General features: G+C 49.2%; 1 protein-coding gene across 12 annotated transcripts in view; it reads right to left on the bottom strand.

Annotated features, from left to right (window-relative positions):
- MINK1 (misshapen like kinase 1) overlaps positions 1 to 17817 on the bottom strand; it is a 48164-nt gene that overhangs the window by 29823 nt on the left and 524 nt on the right. The window lies entirely within an intron of this gene.

Here is a 17817-nt window from a genome sequence, read left to right as displayed (position 1 = left end):
TTCCCCACAGACACAGCTGCCCCAGACACAGGCCCTGGGCTGGGGGCTTTATCCAGACCAGAGGTCTTCATGGATGGAGAGGCCCACAGGAGGCGGGTAGCAGGGAGTTAGATGAAGGAGCAGAGGAGAGAAAGTCAGGCAGTAGGGGAGAGAGGGGAGAAGAAGAGGGGCCTAGGATTCAAGCAGCCTTGTGCTGGTTCTAAAATGGCCGCAAGCAAGGCAGGGGACAGATGGTCTCTTTCTGATGCTGAGCTGGAGAAGTGGGGAAAGGGAAAGGGAAAAAATTACCATTGCAGTCAGAAATTTAAAAATAAACCAAAAAACCTAAAAGATAAACAGCCTGCTTCTGAGGTTTCGCCTGCCTCCAGAACCTAAGGGAAAACAGAGAACTGCAGGCCTGGGGGGAAAACCCCCAGCCTCAGGTCTGAAGACTGCTGGAGGTCATGCTAGCCATCCCCCTGCCCAGAGCCGGAAGATCTTGCAAAGTCTTCTAGGCAGCTGAGGTGGCATCTTCCCTTTACCTCTCTAATACTCACTTCTCAAGTCTCAACTTTTTAAGGCCTTTGCGTTTAAAATGTTACAAGCTATCAGAGTCTGACCTTGGCTCCGCCACCAGAATCAGTCTCTGTAACCAGGAGAATCAAGTTCACCACCTCCCAGCTGCTGCCACTGCTGCCATCAGCCAATCACCTAGCTCTCCACAATCCACAGGTGCTTTCACAGTCATTATCTCATTTGCGCCTCTGACCTGTAGGGAAGCCAGGCAGGAATTAATACCCCATTTCACAGATGAGAAAACCAAGGCTCCAAGACGTTGAGTGTTTTCAAAGTGGAACCTGGTTAGTCTTCTGATGGCAAATCCAAGGAGGCATGGCACACACACCCCAGAGCTTTGTCCGCTGGATTCCATTTGCCTTCTGTGGGCCAAAGAGGTTCTTCCTTAAGCTCCGATCTGACTGCCTTACAGCTGATGATCCCAGGGATGGTTAATCTGGAGCCCTGCCCGTTCCCATCCTGAGGTCATTTGTTTCTTGCTGGTGTGGGGAGGAGGCAGAGAAGCAGCAATGCACTCTACTGGATTTCTCTCGGTTCTTCTAATATCCCTTGCCCCTTCTCACCTCTGGGTCTTTGCACGTGCTGTCCACCCTTCCAAGGGCATCTCTCCCCTCCCCTTTACCTGCATGCCCCATGCCCATCCTTCCAGACCTCAACACAGACATCACCTCCTCCAGGAAGTTTCCCTGACTATCCTGCTCCCACAGTACTCTGTACGGCCCCTTTCAGGGCACCAATTACATTTTTGTGATTGATTCTTTAATTGTCCGTCTTCTGCAAGACTAAGCCTTAGAGGTCAAGGCCACATTCAATACCCTTCTGTTGAATGAATAAATATAGAAACAAAAGGAAGTTGGTGTTATCCAGAAGAACCATCCCCTTTCCCTCCTGCAATGGTTTCTAACACTAGGTTTTGGATTTAGCTCCATTTTTCCAAAATAATCCATAAATATTCACTTAAAAGCAATGTACTAGGGCAGCTACTAAAAGTGAATCCTCTTTTGTTATGTGGGTCAGCGCCCCTAATTTATATGCTTGGTAAACATGTATTACTAGAAAGTGGACTTTCTTAAGGCACAAACTCCTATATAGCTGGCTAAACCCAAATGAAAACATTAATAAGGACCCAAAGGCCGCAGGAGGCAACAGGACAAGAAGAGGTAAAGGGGAAGGTTCCTGAAGGAGAAAAGAGCGAAGCATTTTGGAAAGGAGAGAGGAATAGGCAGAGGCTGGGTTAGGTGAAGGGCAGAAGAAAGATGCATCTTAGACAACTTAAAAGAAGGTTCAAAAGTATAAGAGGATAACTCGGGGAAATATTTTCTTAGCTGAAGCAGAAAGGCAGCCAGGAGTCTAGTAATATAGAATGACAGGGAATGGTTAGTGTTTATATCTCACTAAGAATCAGAAGGCCTGGGCACTGGTTCTGATTCTTTCATGTAATGGAGGCAAATCAGCAAATCACTTAAGCTCCCAGAGCCTCTTTTCCTTACCTACCCAACCCCATCCCACAAGAGTTCATGGATGTAAAAACATTTTGATATCCACAAAGCGCTACAAATTTGCACAGTCATTATGAAGAGACTTGCCTCCCATAGAGCAAGAAAAACACTGTCAAGAGGTGATTTACCAAGACTGCTGGTGTTACTGGGATTTAGAGTGAAAAGTGGCAGCTCGGGAGAAAAGAAACAAGATGAAAAAGTAGAATTATGAGGAGGGCAGGTGAGAGAGAAGGGAGAAAAAAAAGAACGGTGGCCTTGGAGGTAGGGCTGAAAGGGGTCGGGGGAGGGGTGGTCCCTGGGAAGCAGATGCTCGGGTGAGAAAGGGCAGAGCACGGAAGCAGGAGGAGGCTGGAAGGGGGAGATGTCAAGCCCATTCAGGCTGGCAGACACCAAGCTCACGGAAGAGGACAACAATAATCACGGGCTGGATAATAAGAAGGCTTCTCACTGCTGGTTTTCCACTGCAGCACAAACAAACCATTATACCTCATGGCCAACAGCCTCCTGCGGGAGCCAGGTGTCCCCAGACGCGAGGCAGGAAGCTGGGGAGGCTTCATGACCGAGAGAGCCTGTGACTCGTCTAACCCCCGTGTGGCTTCTATCTAATTCCAGATGCAGGACCAACCAGATCCCATGAGAGAGGACTTAGGAAGGAAGGCTCCGACAGGGGACTATGAAAAGATACCTTGGAAGGAAGGGTGGAGGGAGCAAAGCTGAGTCAGTGGGGAGAAGAGCAGGTGGAGGGTGGGGTCCAGGGGGAGGGGCAGGAAGGACTAGTCATCTGCATCACAGACTTAGAAACGGTTACTCTCCAAAGGGTGGAGGCCAGCCACTCTCCAGCCCCACCAAGGACCAACTCAGAATAAATTACAGCCCAAAGGATATAGGTGAGACAGAAGGAGGAATTTCCTGACCAGCAGGATGGAGCAAACATGCTCACCCAACTTTTCACCAGGCCCGTCTCGCCTCTTTTTTTCTAAGAAACCTTCCCTGGCTGCATTCATGCCAACTTTAGGGCCCTGTGACCAGTTCATGCATTCACTCAACAAACATCAAGTGCCTGACAGATACTAGAATGTGGCAATGAACAAAACAGAAATGGACCCCTCCTTCGTGGAGCTTACAGGAAGCAGACATTAAAGATGCAATTACACAACTACATAAACTCAACTGTGATAGGCTATAAGAAAAAGTACAGGGCACTATTAGAAAGATTAAAGGGAGGTCATGATAGGGGTTGGGGCGGGGTGGGGGGGGCAGTAAAGGGCTGCTGGGGAAGTGATATTTGTTCTGAGACCAAAAAGACAAGTCGGAGTTAACCGAGCAAAGGTCAGGGGTGGGGAAGGCCCAAGGCCCTGAAGCAGAAAGAGCCTTTAGTCTCCAGGCAAGGCCAGCGAGGATCCTCGTGGCTAGGCGCCCCGCCTGAATCTGTGCCTTTCCATAAAGCACTTTACACATTTTTGTGCGAAAGTCCTGTCTCTCACATCTGAGCAAAGCCATGTATTCCCAGCAGAATGTCCCAAGGGTGAGGTGCAGGTTTCCCCACTCTGGCTGACTGCTTCCTCTGGGTGGGCCCAGAGCTTTCACACAAAAGGGCAGGCAGGGCCTGAGGCACTGCTCAGCCACTGCTGGAATTCCTGACTCAGGGGGCAGGACAAACAGGAGTTTCAAGTTCAGATATTAGATTTTGAAGTTGCTCTTTCTTCCAATGAAGCTGGAAGATGGTAGAAAACTCTAGGGTAGGGAAGGGGAAGCCAGGCCCACACCTGGGGACTTAGTGACTCACCCACCCACAGCCGTTAAGATTGCACTCAATACACTGGGTGGTTTTCTCTTTCCCAAATGAAATGTGAAGGAGGAGAGGAATGTTACCAGAACCTTTCTGGTAACTTTCATAAGAGACACCCTTTCTGGGCACTTTCACAAGAGAAATCATGGGCTACCACCTATCTAATGAGCAGTTACCAAGCTAAGCACTTTACTTACACTTTTATTTAACCCTGAAACAGCCCTGTTAGGTGGGTCTTGTTACCCTCATTTGACGAATGGCGAAAATGAGGCATGGGGGTAGTTATGACCTTGCCAGGGGTCACACAGTAGGCGACAGATCTGGGATTAGGATTCACATCTGTCTCCAGCGTCTATGCTTTTGGGGGTGAGTGATGATGGGGAAGGCCTCACTATACCAGGTCCCTCCCTATCCTCAAAGACCAAGTAAAAATGCCCTCTTTCCAGGTCACTCCTCACTTGGTCTGCCTGCTCTTCCCTCGGCACTAACAGACTCAGGAAAGTCTAAGCAGTGCATGCACATATACTGAAGTTCATACTTCAAATGGTCCTTCAGACCTTTTTCTGAACCTTCCCTCTATTTCGTGTTCTTCCTGGATGCCCAGCCCCACGTCCACACCCCAACTTCGCCCCACCCTGAGCTCTCTCCACAGTAGGTGCTTGTGTTTCCCAGACCAGCTGGGAGACACCATGCTCAGTTATCCCACCCTGACCGACCCCTCCCCCAGTATTGTTTCTCTCAACTCCCCCTTTGCCCAACTTCACACACGTAAGTGCACCTTTCCTTACATATACTACACTGTAAAGCACACATCTGATCCATTCATGTGTTTAAGTCAAGAGAGCACAAACAGGCCAGCCCACACAGTAGGCACACAAAGATATTTAGGAAGGAAGAGAGGAAAGAAAGGAGGAGGGGACTCTTGGATCTGGGGGAGCTTAAGGATTATCTGGTCCAGTAGTTCTCAAAGGCAATCTGCATCAGATCACCTGGGAAAACACACATACCAGGGCCCCACCCTGGACGGACTAAATCACCTCCGGAGGGCAGGGCCTGGGTTAAAAAAAGGCTACCCAGGTGATTCTGACTGAGCCTCTGATTAAGAGCCACTGTTCTCATCCCCTTGTTTTGCAAGTAAGGAAACCAAGTCCCAGAGAGATAACACGCATCCTGTAAACTAGAGCGAACTGAAACAGGAACCACATGTCCCAGCTCCTAATTCCACACTGGCTCTATGCATCACGTTGCCTCAACTCCAACAGCCCCTGTGTCCGCAGGCCTCCGTCAGGGAGCTCTCTGGAGATGTCAGTATCACCCTATCTGAGCAGGTTACAAGGCCAGGGCAGGGGATCTGGGCAGCAGCGGGGGCATTAATCATTGACTTGTGAAACACACCTCATCTGCACAGAATGCACCTTGGACTCCAGGCTGACCAAACACACACGAGCCCTTCGTTTCTGGTGGGGCCTCGACACTGCCGCAGAGCAGTATGGGTATCGCAAGTCAGATCTAACTAGCTCTGGGCCCCTGGCCTGCTGCTGGCACCTCTGGAAATGTAAGATGGTCTACGGATGCTCTGCTTTAAACACAGGCACTTAAACCACTTTTTGCTTTTATGTATGGTGGGGATGATAACCATGCCCACAGGCAGGCACGATGCCAGACGGCGGGATAACAACTGGGGAAGGCCGTGCTTCCATGAGTCAGGGAGTGGGATGTTCCTTCATTCACGCTTTGAGTACCAGGGGTGGGTGAACCAGGCTCAGCCCAAGAAAAACAATCGACCCCAATTCATACCTGGCTCAATCTAAGAAAGAAATAGGCTTTAGTGAGAGGGACTGAGGTGAGAAGGGCCACTGGGCACACCCTGGAAGGTGATGCTGAATACATGTAGCTTCCTGTAAGCTTGTACACAGAAAACAGAGAAAAAGACTATGAGTCCTCAGAACCTGGGATCCGACTCGAGGACAGGTGATCTGGGGAAACAGCCCTGAACAGGGGACCCTAAGTTGCCACCCCCAACCTACTGGCTAGAGGCCCCTGTGGCCTGGATCTTGACCTGTTAGGCCTCTCTATGACACAGGGCTCTCCTGCCCTCCTCTCTTCCTGGGTGGCTCGAGTGCCAAGCGTGTCTCTCCTTCCTTTTTCCTTCTTTCCCCATGAAGTCTGATGAGAAACTATAAATCGTGTGGACAAAGTGAGGAGGCCGGGCAGGCCACTGAATTGGTCACCTCTATTCTAAGAAATCCAACTCAATTCTAGGTCATGCTTTGGGTCTGTCCGGGGGTGTGGACACCACAGAGGGATACAGCCTGACCCGGCTCCAGACTGTGCAGGCCTGGAGGCCCAGGAGGGTGACATCAAAGGGGCCTCAAAGGCTGCCCATGATTTCCCCAAGACATCTTTAGCAGCTAACCACCCCTTCCTCCTGTAAGCATCTAGGCCTTTTCTGTGGCCCATCGTTCCACAGGAAAGAACTCCTGGGCTCATACTGCCTGATACTAAAAACCTACCCTCCCTTTACGTGATGTCACCCAGGTACGAGCTTTCAGTTACTACTGACACATGAATACGTGATGTTGAATAAAGCCTCCAGCCAAAGTTGCACCGCTGGCCACCCCTCGGGAAAGGTGGAACCCAGGAAGGACAGAGATACCCTACCGGGTCCAAGGTACTCATCTAGGGATGGTTTTCTTCTACTACCAGAAAGACGCCCAGTTAACACACGAACCCCTCACACACAAACACATAAATGTTGTTACCTTTTATTATCTTCATGCCCTACATGATCTTCTTTCCACCTTCCTATAGCAGCTACCCACCAGACCCCCAGCGTGAGAAGTAAGAGCTGAGAACAAGCAAGATGATGAATATAAGTACAAGAGAACCAGAAAGCAAATGACAGTTGGGAGACGGCAAAAGGAGCTGAATGTGGAAGAGAAACCCTCGACTTCTCTTTCTGCTGCCTAATTCTTTTGTGATTCCATGTAGCCATTTCATCTACAATCCCTCTCAGAGGTGACTGCCTTGCACTGGAGCCAGGAGGGAGGGGGGTGTCCTGAGTTGGCTGATGACACATGGACTTCTGAAACAGGCCACCTCACCTGACTCAACAAACAGTAAGCATCTGCTATGTCAGCCCTCTGCTCAGCTCTGCACACACAGAAAGGGAGGAGACACAGAACGGTGGTTGCCAGGGGCTGGGGGAGGGGAATGGAGAGTTCATGTTTAATGGGGACAGAGTTTCAGTTGGGGAAGATGAAAAAGTTCTGGAGAGGGATGGCGGTGATGGTTGCACAACAACGCGAATGTACTTAATGCCACCGAACTGTACACTTAAAAATGGCTAAAACGGGGGCTTCCCTGGTGGCGCAGTGGTTAAGAATCCACCTGCCAATGCAGCGGACACAGGTTCGAGCCCTGGTCCGGGAAGATCCCACGTACCGCGGAGCAACTAAGCCCATGCGCCACAACTATTGAGCCCGCAGTGCCACAACTACTGAAGCCCATGTGCCTAGAGCCCGTGCTCTGCAACAAGGGAAGCCACCACAATGAGAAGCCTGCACACCGCAACAGAGTAGCCCCTGCTCGCCGCAACTAGAGAAAGCCCGCCCACAGCAACGAAGACCCAACGCAGCCAAAAAAAAAAAAGGCTAAAATGGTAAATTTTATGTTATGTATATTTAACTACAATTTAAATAATTTTTTTTAAGGTGGGAGGGATGAGATAGTCTTCCTCTCCTCCCTCTGAAGAACAGGACTTCGGAATCATTAACTCTTACCTCCAGAATAAATCTAAATTCTCGGGCATGCTTTCCCCTCCTATCATCAGAGTACTGTGCCCGGCAGCCTGACATCTAGAAATCTCTACCAGTTCTGGGCACAGGCCCCATGGAGCTTTGTGTTCCCAGCAGGTGCCCACCAACGCCAACCCACCAGCAGTTCACAAAGGCTCAGGCTCAAGTCATTTACTTAAAAAAAAAAAAAAAAATTTTTTTTTAAAGTCACTTAATCCATCAATCAAGTCACTCCCTCTTCTCAAAAAATGCGCCCATGTGATTAAAACCTGTCCTCTACCAAGACGCAGATCTAGACCGTGTGCTCTTGCAGATGGTGACCACTTCTCATACAGGCTGCCTCCAATCCATGAAACAGGCCATGTTCCTAAGTCTCCTCATACTTCACCACAGAAACTTTACGGACAGTGTTATATCCTCCCAAGTGAGCCCACAAAGCCTGTTTCCCACAGGCCACACACTCATGATTAAAGCCAGTTGAAAACAATACTGCTCCAGGTACATAGTCCAGAATGTCAGCTGCAGGGTGCCCTCCCCTCAACACACACCCACAGACACAGACACCTGCCACCTGGGCGCAGGCCTCCACCAGCACAGGCACGCACAGGCTCAGGTTCTGGGTTGAGTCTGAACCCGGGTCTTTTATTTATTTATTTATTTTTACTTTTTTTGGGCATGCCACTCTGTATGTGGGATCTTAGTTCCCCGACCAGGGATCAAACCCATGCCCCTGCATTGGAAGCGTGGAGTCTTAACCACTGGACCACCTCGGAAGTCCCTGAACCCGAGTCTGAATCTGAAATCCGCCGCTTACTGGCTGTCCAACCTTAGGCACGTTATTTAACTTCCAAGTTCTGTAAGCCTTGGTCTCGTCACCTTGAAAATGAATAAAATATCCTACTTCAAAGGGTTATTGTGAGGGATAATGAGATTATATAAGGAGGGAACATACTGCATAGTAAGTATTCATTATTATTCCTATTCTACCCCAGAACCCCTTCTGAAATGAATCCACATTAAAATACAAATGACTTGTATCAGAGCAATTTTTGTTCTGAACCGAAGAGAGAGAGAAAAAAAGAGGGCTTCCTAGAGGTCTGGAGGGATAAAGGAACCGGCAAACTTCTGAACCACAGGCTGCCTGTGCCCCCCAACCCTGCTTTGTGGGGTTGAAGGTAGTTTCCACGGTGAAGGACCTTGTGAAGATTACAGGGATCTTCTCCAACTTCACCAAACCTTAGCTAGACTAGACCAAGAACCCATCCAGTCCTGCCCTCCTAAGTTGGATTCAGATAGTGAGAAGTGATGGTGGCTCTGCTGCACGGCTGCATCAGTGCATCCCCACCAGCCACTCACCCACCCCCAAAGCTCTGTTCTTCTCCAAAGGATACTAGGCAAGTGGTCTTCCCTCTAGTTATTCCCTGCAATTTGAGCAACGACACTTACTCAGCACACCTCTGTCTTCAAGGGGCCAACCGTAGGATGCAAAGACACGAGAGAAGAGATAGGTACGCCAGCCTCCTCTCTCACACTGTGACCACACACCTACCTCCGCCTCCCCTCCCGCTGCTCAGGCTTTTGGGTGCCCCTGCCCAATTGTTTTGTTTTTGTTTTAATTGAAGTATAGCTGATTTACAACATTATATCAATTTCTGGTGTTCGGTAGAGTGATTCAATTATATACATATATATTTTTCAGATTATTTTCTGTTATGGGTTATTACAAGATATTGAATATGTCTGAATCTTTTCTTGAAGACTCTCTGGTGAACATGCAGAACTGAAGACCAAGTACGACATGCTTTCAACCACTTTCTTACAAATGTGCCTTGAAAGAGAGAGTGGGTAGGTGGTGAAGAGAGAACATGAAAATCTTCTTCCTTGCAGTCTGGCTCTGGAGCCTGCCCAGTTTACCTCCAGAGGTGTTCGGGCAGACAAATAAAAGCTGTGAGAAGAGCTAGGCGCCATGCACACAAGTAATTTACAGCCTACATTCCTCTCTCCATCCAGCAAGAAGGAAAGGAGGGGACTTAGGACCTATTTCCGACTTCATGGAAGAAAACATGTCTAGTCCTTCACCTGACCTTTCCCACGTCCATAACAAGTTCACAAGAGGCATATTGGCAATTTGGGTGGAAAAACAATTCTTCAATGTGCTGTCCGGTCATGGCAGGGTGGTTAACATCCGTGATCCCCACATACTAAATGCTGTTAGTGCTTCCCAGACAAAGTGACAATGAAACCTCCCTCCCCAACATTTCCAAACACCCCCAGGAGGGCAGTGCCACCCTAGTTGAGAAGCACTGAGTAAGGACCTGTACTGTTTTGTGTCACACGGTGCCCAGCACATACAAGGCACTCCCGTGGGAAAGTCACAAGAATACTTAGCTCCAGGGGCTTCCCTGGCGGTCCAGTGGTTAAGACTCCATGCTTCCACTGCAGGAATCTTAACCCTGGTCAGCGAAGGGTTTGATCCCTGGTCAGGGAACTAAGATCCCGCATGCTGCACAGTGTGGCCAAAAAATTAAAACCAAAAAAAAAAAACACAAAAAAACTTAATTCCGTATCTCTGCCCAGCGAGTAACTACTGAACCCCTACTGTGCGCTCAGCGTTTTTGTAGGCACTGTGAGCATCAACAGGAAGTATGGATCATGGCTCCTATATGTAAGGAAGTGACAGGGAACGCAGGACCATGAAATATTCAATATGGGTAACATACACTCAAATGCTACACTACAAGGTCCATGAAAAGGTGGAGAAGGTGACCAGGGAGGGCTGGCTCGGTCAGGGGAGGATTCATGGGAAAAGTGGAAGTTGAGGTGGCTTGAAGGAGGTGGAATTTTCTTCACAAAGCCCTGCTGATCCTCAATCCGTCCCTGCAAGGACCGCTGTTCAGAGAAAAGCCCTCCAAGCCTGTGGTTCCAGGAGCAATTCAGCAAGCCCAGCCCTTCAGATCCTGTCCTCGGATGATTTCTGGTGCAAGAGGGTGTGAGACGTTTCCCCTTCTCTCTCAGAAGACCTGCTGCTGTCAGGCCTGCTTTCAGGAGGCCCTTCTCATCCTAAAGGCAGAGCGGAGGCGCAGTCACTGCCACACGCACTGACTGAGTCAACAGACTCCGAGTGGTTGAACGGATGCTTCACTGTCACCCAGCCGGCAGCGGAAGCCTCTCCTGCCCCAGGGACACGCACTTGCCTCCTCGGTCAAAGGACTTCTTGCCTGCTCCCTTACCAGCCTTCAACCTTCCTCTCAGGCAGAGTCTCCACGTCCTCCACTCATCCCTCTCTCCACGGCGTGTGCCACCAAACGCTTCCCACAGCCCACCCCGCCCTCCTGACATTTCACCTGCTCCTGGAGGCTGGCTCCTCCAAGAAGCCCAAGACTGTGGTTCTCCAGCCCTGTTTCATTTCAAACGTGCAAAATCAGCAACACTCCCCCTACACACCTCACTCATCCTTGACTTGTACAACAATGTTAAACTGAGAGTTGCATACACACACACACACACATATGTGTGTGTGTGTATATATAGATAGATATACAGTATCTACCTAATGTTACGAAGAATCCCACATCCCACAACCACAAAAGCTGAGCCAAGGATGGGCCTACTTGTGCTTATTCCTGTGAGGCTTACCGACCTTCCAACCCTGGACACTCAGGCTAGTAACATCGATTCAAACACACATACACACACACACGTGAGGAGATGAAAATGTTACGTAGCTTGACGGTAGTTATCATTTCACTATGTCTGTGTCTATCAAAACATGTGGTACACCTTAAATACACACAATTTTTATTAAAAATACAGCATGAAACATCTAGCGGTATACCCTTCTCCCTCATACAGCCGCTTTGGCCAATCGGCACACCCACGCACCCTCTGCAGAGCGACATGCGAGTCCACACAGACCCAGTACTCAGAGACGCTCCTCCCAATAAACAAAAATGACAGTTATATGCCCTTTCCATATAATACCCTTACCCTTTGAAACAAACTTTTTTTTTTTCCCTCCCATAGGAAGGTTCAGAAGAAATCCTTTTGGAAATTAAGCCTGGAGTTTCTACCGCATCCTCAGACCCCTGGCCCTCGGTTGCTGACCAAATGCTCCACCCTAAGAATGGCCCTGATCCAAGGTCTCCCAGTTCTGGCCGTCGCCAAATTCCACCTGCTGGTTCACCTCTATCTGCTCTTTCTGTGGCAATGCTAGCTTGGTTTTTCAACGTGTGATTTGTCTCTCTCTCAATCTATCAACCAAATATTTGTCTTGCAAAAGGTAAAAACAATTCTTTTATGGGCTCTCACGGCATGCCAAAGTTTTCTGCTACAGTCCTTATCATGACTTGCAATTTTATGTATATGTAATTATATATACACAATTATTTTATTAATGTCTCTCCCCACAACTAGACTGTAGGAAAACCATGTCTATCTTGTGTGTCACTGTATCCTCTGTGCCTAGTTCTAGCTCTTTCCTCAAGCAGAACAGGAAATCCTACCCACCATTAGCAAGCACATCCTCGGCTGTCTGGCCACTGGGCAATATCTCTAGGGGCTCCTTGGATCACCACAATTCCATCCCTTTCTTCTCTCCTCCCTCTGCCATTCCCTACCCTGATTAAGAACAAAAAGCCTCAAACACCTTTTCAATTGCCCTCTGGAGGAGCTTCCCGTAGATGGAAGAATCCCAGACTCAAGTCAAGAACTGGTTGGTTAGGAGAAGAGCAGGAAGAACAGGAGAGACGATAGAATGAATATGCGCTTCTACCAAGTCATGTTCTTGTATCTTCCTGGATCCTGTGGGCATTCAGGAAATGCTTTGAGAGCTGACTTGTTAACCTGATCACTTTTTGTTCAATTTCTTCAACCTGCTAAAGAAAAAACTGAGGGAGCTGTGGTGTAAAGTGAGTGCTGGGGGAGGGGAAAAGACTGCATATCAGATTTCAAGATGACCACCACAGGATAACAGAAAATGAGTATAATTCACAGCAAACAGATTTAACAAAAACTTCCTGACCCTGAGGGTTCTAAGATAATGAGGAAGGCAATAACAGTTTAAAAAAAAAGGGGGGGGGGAGCCTCAGCTTGCAAAGGGCTTGCTTAGAGGGATGCTTCCAGAGGTCTGATTAAATAGCTCAGAATAGTATGAACACACTATTACATACTTCCCGTAGTATCTCGAACCTGATTCTCAATAAAACAGACCAACAATGCTTGGTGACTGACTGATGCAGGAAAGGATATTAGTCATAGTTTTCTCTGGTACAACTTTGGAGACAGAAAGATTCGTCTGGCAGACTCTCAGATGGCTTCTGGAGATGCTCCGCAGCCCCAGAACTGTTTTATGTTCCTGGATTGAGAGATCACTGCATTCCTTATTCATAAACCAATGCCAAAGTATAAGCTTGTAAAGAGTATGTGCACACTTCCTGCTATCTTGTCCCCAGGATGACAAGCAAGGACACTCAACATACCCAAACTGTGTGAGTTACCCCCTTTTAGGCACACAGTTCGGAGTTGAAAGGAATGGAGGCCATATCTGAAATCAGGATTCTACACAGCATAGTCTTAAGTGAGCTCCTGGGATAAGCGTGAGGGGGTGGGCCAGCCTGCTCTCTTGCTGACCTTCTTACTGTTCTCTTAACTGTGAAAACCTCACTTCTTCAAAGACCCTCCCCTCCGTGTGTTACAAAGGGCCATGGCTCTGTCCTATCCCGCAGCATAAAGGGTGGCGACGCCTCTTCCCTCGTTTGGGGGATGGCTGAACACCCAGTTCCAGCAAAGTTCTCCGCAACCTTCCTTCCATCCTCTTGCCAAAGCAGCTTTTCACTTCACTCCAAGTGCCACTAGCTCCCCAAACAGCCCCACTCCCATCTGCGGTTCTCTAGGAAAAAAGTCCCCAGTCAATGCCATTGCTTCTGCTGCAGGAGGTCAGTCTCCCCATCCCCTGCCTGAGGCATCTGTCGTCAACATTTGGACAGCAAGCACAGCGGAGTGCAGCAGTTGCTCAGCAGCCTAGAAGTACATGCCCAGAACTGCCAGCTTTCTGAGTGGAGCTGGCTCCACAGCCTCGTGAAGGAAAAAGGAAGGGGAAGCGACTCCTCCAAAGAACAGACACAACAACATAAGATCATTGGAGAAAGAACATCTCTGTCAGCACTACTACCCGGCAACAAGTCCCTCCTGACTGCACGTCATGGTATTATTTCAATACAGCCACACTGCGCACAGCTCCATGGTTCCAAGGACACTGCAGTCTAAAACCTCCAGCTGGCTGGACAGTAAAGAGAGGCTGCCTGGTTTATGAAGTGGGTCAACCAAAAAGAGCAATGCAAAAGGAGAGAGGTCAGCCCGGGGTCTGCTCCCTCCTTGTCCCGTCCTCTTCCACTGATACGTATCCTTTGTGAGAAGCCAAGGGTTCCAAGTCAGAAGATTCTCCTGGAATGTAACCAAGGCTGGACACAGAGAAGGTTTGACAAAAGAGGCCCGCTTTTTCTCTTGGAAGGTCCTAACTTTACTTCAAGGACGTCGCTCCGATGGAGGCTTCCAGAACTCTTGTTTACCACAAGGTCTGATTCCAAAAACAACCCAGAAAAGATATATTCTTAATTATGTGTATACAGACAGCAAGAGAAAGCCTAACAAGCATGACACTTACTGAATGCTTTCTCTAAGCAAGACTGTGCTAAGACCTTTCACTTGTTATGATACGCGTTTATTCAACAAACAGCTGAGCCCCCACTATGTTCAAAACACTGTTACAGGCACTGGGGATGCAAAAATGAACAGAACAGTCAAAATCCTAACTTGCACTGAACTTATATTTTAGTCGGGGTTGATATATATAAATATGTCAGCTGGCGATAAATACTATGAAATAAAACAAAGCGGGCTAAGGGATGCTATATAAAAATTTATATGAAAACGAAGCAGGGGAGGAAGTGCTATTTTAGATACACTTGCGCTGGAAGCCTTCTCTGATTGTCATCTGATAACAATTAACAGTAAGGGCGAGGGCTTACCTGGTGGCGCAGTGGTTAAGAATCCACCTGCCAATGCAGGGGACACGGGTTCGAGCCCTGGTCCGGGAAGATCCCACATGCCGCGGAGCCACTAAGCCCGTGCGCCACAACTACTGAGCCTGCGTGCCACAACTACTGAAGCCCATGTGCCTAGAGCCTGTGCTCCGCGACAAAGAGAAGCCACCGCAATGAGAAGCCCGTGCACTGCAAAGAGCAGCCCCCCACTCGTCACAACTAGAGAAATCCCGCGCACAGCAACAAAGACCCCATGCAGCCAAAAAACCAAAAAGCAAAACAACAACAACAACAAAAAAACCCAATAAGGGCGATCATATAGTCACGATGTGCCAGGAACTGAACTAAGTACTTAATATGCAGTATTTCATTTAATCCTCAGCAACTCTGAGTTCAGTACCATCACCACTATATACAGATGGGCAAATGAAGCCTTAGAGAGGTAAGGCTCTTTGCAGACTCTGCAGCAAGCTAGGGAAGAAGGGGGAGAAAGGCCAAGGTTACACAGTAAGTGAGAAAGCAGGGACTTGAACTCAGGAACACAACCCCATGCTACTGGGCTGGTGGATAAACAGAGCCTCAAAGAGGTCAAGTGTGCCTGTGGTCACAGTGAAGTAGGTCCACCCGCCTCTCCACACATGGCTAAGAGATAGTGCAACTCAATCTTCCCTAATATCAGACTATTACTCTCATCACCAGCTGGAAGCCAAGCCCTATCTTGAAATAAGAGGAGAAAGACAACTTGGGCTCTTTGACGCCGCCTAATAAATGCTGAATATGTTCCTCTCCCATCCCCTCCCCAGGCCCCCAACACGAGATGATGTAGTACAGGGAAACACGCTTTTCTGCTAATTCTCCAGGTTGCCGTTTCTCACTGGAAAACAGACAGAAACAGAACAAGAGATGACTGAGAGAGCTTCTCAACAGTGCCACAGGGGCTCTCCGAGGTGGGGTGGAGGGGACAGGCTCTGAGCAAGGCCAGCAGCAAGGAGAAGGCAGGCCTTCTGCAGCCCCATTTCAAAGAAAGCACTCCCTCCAGCCCTGGAGTACTGGGGTGGTAGTGGGGGAAGGGCAATGCTTTCTTAAGCATCATGAGGCAGGAAAGACATACACACTGGGAGCAGGTCACAGGGCTCTCCTGAAGAAGGGAGAGGAGAATAAAGCAGGAGGCGACTGAGGAAAGACGCTAACATTGCTTCAAGTAGAGAAGTCCAGAAGGGAAATACCAAATCCAAGGTCAGATGGTGTTTGCAGAATTGCTGGAAATCCCAGGTTGAGGGTCCAGGCCAAACTACCAGAAGAGGCTAAAGGGAAAGAGAAGCCCAAGGAGAGTCCCACAAGGTTTAAACCAAAGGTCATGGTTTGGACCCGCCTTCTCTTTTATTATATTTAAGTCACCACAGCACAGGAACCTATAGCCAGAGTTAATCAACAACCAAGGTGGGAAGGGAAGACGGGGGCTCATCCTAAAGACAAGCTCATTAAGGGGAGCCTGGATTTCCACCTTATATCCCAGCTGGCTTAACTTGAGAATCGCAGTTTAAACTGATCTTAAGAATCTCCCTCCTGGGCTTCCCTGATGGCTCAATGGTTAAGAATCCACCTGCCAATGCAGAGGACACGGGTTCGAGCCCTGGTCCAGGAAGATCCCACATGCCGCGGAGCAACTAAGTCCATGCACCACAACTACTGAGCCTGCGCTCTAGAGCCCGTGAGCCACAACTACTAAGCCCGCGTGCCACAACTACTGAAGCCCACACGCCTAGAGCCCGTGCCCCGCAACAAGAGAATGAGAAGCCCGCACACCACGAAGAGTAGCCCCTGCTCGCCGCAACTAGAGAAAGTCCACCAATCTCCCTCCTAAAGCCTTCAGACCCTCTTGCCACCAACACACACACTAACTCACACACACACACACACACACACACACACAGAGTGAGAGAGAGAGAGAGAGAAATCAATGTTCCGTCTCCCTCCTCAGCAACTTATCATCTTATCTCCAGCAAGTCAGGTCTCCTAGCCCAACACTGCACCAACCAAATTATGACCTGAATGGCAAGAAAAACTGTGTCACCTAGAGAAACCCAATTAACGACATGACTCTGCTCTCTTAATTCGCCTCTCCCCTCCAGTCATATCCGGGGCACCTGTGTGGCTGACCGCCTTTTCCCACTACTGGCCATGTTCCCTGGCTAACTCAAAAGCCAGAAGACGATTTCAACAGGGGCCTCCAGAGCAGCTAACCCAGAGATGGGAAATCTTGCTCTCCCCAACACCTTGGCCTGTTGAGAAAGCCGGAAGCACACAGGACAAAAACACCCCCTGGGGGACAGGCGGGAGTCTTCACCTTGAAACCACTCAGTTGCCCCTTAAGCCAGGGCTCCCTGCTGAAGAAACACATATAAATGCTGCTGAAAGCCCCCAAATGAGGGCATGCAAGAGCCCCAGGAGGGAAAACGAATATTTCGAAGAAATTCCTGCTGCAGTTGTTTCCTCTGATCCCTTTTCTAATGAATCCCTCCCTGGAGAAATCTCCATCGCCTCCCCCCCCCCTCCAGCAAAACCAAGAATACCCAGGCTTTTCCAAACCACATGCTGCATGTGTTTGTGTGTGTACAGACATATAAACATCCTCTTCCCAGCCCAGGCCAGAGTTTCTGAAGACAAGAAACGCGTCCCCTCCTCCCCCCGTGCACTTGTCTCTCCTCCCAGCCCCACGCTGCTGCAGAGTCGGTAATGTAATATGCGGGGGACCCTGAGACCGGAAATGCCTGGTTCTGGACTGCTGCACTTGAAACGCCAAGGCACGGGGAGAGCTGAGCAGGGGATGAGGGCGGCGGTAGGAGGTGTGCGGCGGAGAGGGGAGGCTGAAGTGCCTGCCGACCGGGAAGAGATGCAATTCAGGGCTGGGCGAGGAGGAGAAAGGGTGATGAGGGGGAGGCTGGCAAGGCAAAGTCAAAATTCGAGGAGCCGAAAAAGAGGAGGGGGAGGAAGAAGAGCTAAGTAGGAGCAAGGGGGGAAAGAGGCCTCAAAGCATGTCAGGGGCCAGGGAGGGGCATCACGGTAAAGATTCTGCAAGCTCAGGAGAACCAGAGGGTGACCCTCAAACACCTGGGAGGAAGGGGATCCGGAACCTG

Source organism: Pseudorca crassidens, chromosome 19, assembly GCF_039906515.1.
Source record: "Pseudorca crassidens isolate mPseCra1 chromosome 19, mPseCra1.hap1, whole genome shotgun sequence".
Lineage (NCBI taxonomy): Eukaryota > Metazoa > Chordata > Mammalia > Artiodactyla > Delphinidae > Pseudorca > Pseudorca crassidens.
The sequence above is the reverse complement of the archived record's forward strand: the minus strand, read 5'-3'. Positions and strand labels throughout refer to the sequence as shown.